The following is a 4,787-nucleotide window of genomic DNA, read 5'->3' as shown; positions in this document are numbered from 1 at the left end:
TGCTCCTGCAGCCTCCAGCTCAGGTAATGACGGTGATTTTTCTCCTGGCCTTCCTTGGTCCATGCAGCCTGCAGGAGGAGCCGACTCCTCATTCTCCGACCCCAGCAACTGGATGCCATCTCGTGATTTCCCAGACTTCAGTGTCTGGGACTCCAATGCCGAGATGCCGCAGAGCATGAGTGAGACTTCCCCTCTGCCGCCTTCATCCTACATCATCCAGTCCAGAAATGGCTACCAGCGAGCACAAGAGTTCCTTTCCCACACTAAATACTCCCCAGAGTACCCTGAACCACCAGTCTTTGCTGCTGAGACCATCGAAGCACCACGCATGTCTCCACCAGAGGCTGGGCCCAAAGGAGGAAAGAAGGTTTAAAGAGGTAAAATGCAAACTGAAGTGTAAACTATTCAGGAACCTGTCTTTTACTTCAAAGAGTGACATTTTGCTTTCCTGCAGGTGCAGCTGATCGGCAGAGCCCTCCTGAACCTTGTTTGGAGAAGTGCAGAAATTTAATAAATTCTTAAAAATAAGAGCTCTTTTGTTGTTTACTGCTGTAACTCTCAGATTTCTGAAGTTATTTTTGGATGTTGCCTTGAAACAAAATGTCTTTGACTTGCGTCACTGCAGCTCTAAAATTTGTAGGGTTCAGTCTTAAGAACTAAATTCTTGTTGGCTTTATTTAACCTTCCTGACCTTCAAATCTCAAACTAAGCTGAGCCTTTTCAAAGAATCTTAAGGTACAAGTTTAAATTGGCTTGGGACAAACTCATTTAGTTTATTTCTGTGCCCTGTAACTGGTGGTTCAGTTCTGAATTAACCTTCAAACATTTGGTTTGCAGTCTTAACTCAGGTTAGGATGGGGGAGTGTCAGCACTCAATACTGAGGAACTGCTACCAGTGTAACAAGGACAACGTGCATGTTCAAATGTTAATCTTTTGAGAAGTCTCAGTCGATCAGACTTGTATCAGTTGACATGTCCTGTTGACAAATGCCAGGAGGACTAAACGGTCTCACTCTGAAGTTGTCAATCTGATGCTTGGGCAGTGACTTGCGGCGTCAGACACTGACAAAAAAGCCATCCTTCAATGTCATGAGACGCAGCTGGTCACCATCAGCAAAGAGCATGGATACCAAGAGGTGACGCTCAATAGAGCGCCCCATAGCAACAAATTCCCCCATGGTTTCGTCCTACCGCTGCCATTTTGGACTGTCAACAGACCGCAGCAGACCCACTTGCATACAAAAACACAAACTGAAGTATATTGATATTAATTATGCTTACAGTGCTACTCACCTCGTGATAGCTTGGTCACAGCTGCTTTTTCATGTTTTTGTAAAGCAAAATATAGACTTTAAAAAAAGCAAAATGAAGAAAAACGCCTAGATGGCATCTCTACATATTACATCCACTTATGAGAAGATTAACTTAATTATTCCTTCAAAATCACCCCATAAGCCAATCTACCAAAAATAAAAAATAAAAATCAATATTTTAACTAGAAACACATTAATGGTGACATCACAGTCAGGAATAAAGATTTATTTACAGTTTGTACAGTAAGGGGACAGTAATAATAATATATAGGCTATGTTAATATGATATATTTTAATGTTAAAGCAGTAATCAGTTCTGATATAAATGGTCCGTTCAATTCTCTTGCATTCCATATGGGATGCATCTGTTAAAAGGAAAAAATGTTTGCCACATTAACTTATATGTCCAGTATAATTATCAGTGGGGGGAGGTTAGGGTAAAATAACTGGGCAGGGCATAAAATAAATGTGGTCAAGTCCAGGCATTAACACTAAAGTTTTCTTTTACTTTTTTCCTCCTCTCTCCTTGACATCTTGCATGTTGTCTGGGCGCAACAGTCCAAGCTCAACAGTCCAAAATGGCGGCAGTGCTACCGCAGCGCCCCTAGTGGCTGTTGGCAAAAATTCAACGGAGCTTCGCCTCTTGGTATCCATGCTCTTTGCCGTTAGTTTAACAGGGGTCTAAGAAACAGACTTTCACCGGGGAGAGTGGCGTTTGTGTCCCTAAGATTATAAAGCCAAACCCTCTTCCTAAACTCAACCATGTGCATTAGTTGTTGGAGGGAAAAAGTCAATGTGTGGTGTTGTACTGATGTAGTGGGGATTTTTTGACAGACTTTACGGTAGACTTCCTGTGAAAACAGTGTATTTTGAAAACAGACAATGCATGTAACAGGCTGAAGTTGACACGATGCCCCAGAACGTCAGCAACCAACACACCCAGGGTACCTTGGACGTCATATCTTGGTGTATTGACCAAATGTCTATGTGACGAGGTCGGAGTGGGAATGTGTTGAGCTTATACATTTTTACTTTAAGCCATTATCTCTCATACCATCTGCCTTTCACTCCACATGCATGCTCTTGTAATTCTTGCTGTCACTGACTGCGTTAATATGCACACAATATTCTGTATGATACAGGTCATGTAAACAGCATATTCCATTTAGATATTCCTGATTAGGCTTTATTCCAAATGTGGCATTTTCTGAGACATGAGATGTTGGTACTAGTTGGGTTTTTATAGCAATATTTAAACATGCATAAAGTGTTCAGGATATGTGTATCAGTTGGGGTTTTTACTGGAGTTTGCAACACACAGCTTCTTGTTTATAATCAGCTCTGTGTGTTGTACACAAACTAACTCGCCAACAGTTTGTAAGGCCGTGGGTAGAGCTGCACGCCCAAAAGAAAATCCAACATTTCTAGTTGGAAGAACAAAACTACTTTTAAACATTATGAAAGACTTATATATGTGCAAATATCACAACACCGACCTTTTCAAGAAGATGGTTGAAGGAATAAAAGAGGGAGGCTGTATGGCAGGCGTGGTCAAACTCAACTTTCACCCTCTTGCTTTTATATCGGTTACCTTGGAGATAAAACAAACGGCACTTACAGAGTTCGTCAGAGACGGAGATCCACCCTGAGAGATCTGCTGCTGTTACTTTGCAGTGTGTGTAGTTTAACTTTAAAGTTATAACTGCACAGACTGAAGATTCTGGGGGGGTTATGTTGCTTTAAAGTAGACCTTCAGCAAAAATGTGAAATACAGAATAGGCCATAACTCTGTTTGCTGTGTGGTGCTGGGAAACGCTCTCTGCACCTCGAAACCAACCTGTTAGAGACTGTGGTGTGATGTGAAACACATTAGGGAGGCAACTCAGTTCATACAGCACGTTTAATAAAGGGGAACCTGACCAACACCCACCAAACACATCAACTTCTAAATCTATAATCTGTGTTGATATAAGTTGTGGGTGCAGTATGTAACTCTGTAGGACAGCTTTTATTTCAGTTTCATCCTCAGCTCATCAAATACTGAAGCTTTGGGTTGTTTGTTTGGTCCGACCTCCTGCCCATGGTCGTAGGTATTTGATGAACTGTCTTTCTCCAGAGCTGCAGACTGAATCTTTAATCAGAACCCTGAATTTATCGATCAGTCGCTGAATTCTGCTCAGTGGTGTCTCGCCTTTGTACAGTGATTTATTTTGTATCTTCCATCCTCGGTCAGGTGAAATTATGCTGCTAACAGCTTGAACTTCTTCAGGAGGATTAACACTGCGCTGATGATCAGTGTCTCCGTCCGTCTCTATTGAACGGTCATTTAAGTTGTTATGTTGTGTGAAGGCAGTCGGAGCTGAAGTGACTTCAGAGAGTGAATGAAAAGAGGCTGCAACACAATCCCGTCCTTCTTCTGCTGGAGATCAAAGTGGAGTGTGTGTTGGGAACAGCTCTTGAGGGCTGCTTGTGTGTGTTGTCTGATTTGCTCCCTGACCTCTGACCTCGCTGCCATGCGACAGCAGCCATGTTTCCACGAGTGGAACAAAAGCTTCAAACGGTGAGAGGCGGCAGGAGACACTTACTGCTGCACTCGAGTCCGAGGGAGAACATCAATCTGTGTCACTGAGTGTAGATTGTCACTAGATGTGTATCAGTGTTTGTTTCAACACAATGTCTTCACTGATTCATATTGCAGAGACACTCGAGTGACCTTTATCGTATGTGTCCATGGCCTCCATCATTTCCACACATTGTCTGCGTAAGCAGGCGTGCAATGTATTCTGGTAGTGCCGTATTGTGCTTCGCAAGACGGGGTGTCACACAGGTCAACAGGAAGTGCACACGGCTTTGAAGCCAATTTTCTTAGTGGCCAAACAGTAGAATTACATCCATCATGTGATGCCACTGGGGGCAAAAAGACTTTCCCATAGACTTACACGGCAAAACAGACGTCTCGATTTGATGCATTTGGTCTGATAACATTTGGAAATACTAGAGGAGCTGCACCCTTGATCCATTTTATCAATTTAACAGAGCGTGAAGCTGGAAGAAGCTGGCTCAGCTGGTGGAAGTCTGTAGTGCACCTGCTGTACAGACCACACAGTGCAGAAGCAGCGCTGATCATCTGGGTAATTTTATACACAGCAGTTGAACTTTTTTGGCTTCATTTTGCCACTGAGCAGCTGTCACAGGAACGAACGGGGTCCCGCCTCCAATGCAGCTCTTTATACACCCTCTTGGTGTACTGTTCAGTGCAGTTCGGTACACATTTTTTAAGTTTCCACAGTGAAAGTTGTGGATGGTACCAACAGAAGCGTTCCTTAGCGTCCCCATGTTTGGTCCCCCCTCTGTTGGGGTACCTAGCACACAGATCTGGTACTAAAAGGTGGAGCTAGAAACCCTGCAGTCTGATTGGTCAGTAGAGGACGGTCACTCTGGTTTTATGTAACCTCTGTTCATACATCAGTAAAC

This window comes from Epinephelus moara, chromosome 13 (assembly GCF_006386435.1).
Source record: "Epinephelus moara isolate mb chromosome 13, YSFRI_EMoa_1.0, whole genome shotgun sequence".
Lineage (NCBI taxonomy): Eukaryota > Metazoa > Chordata > Actinopteri > Perciformes > Serranidae > Epinephelus > Epinephelus moara.
This window is presented reverse-complemented; position numbering follows the sequence as displayed.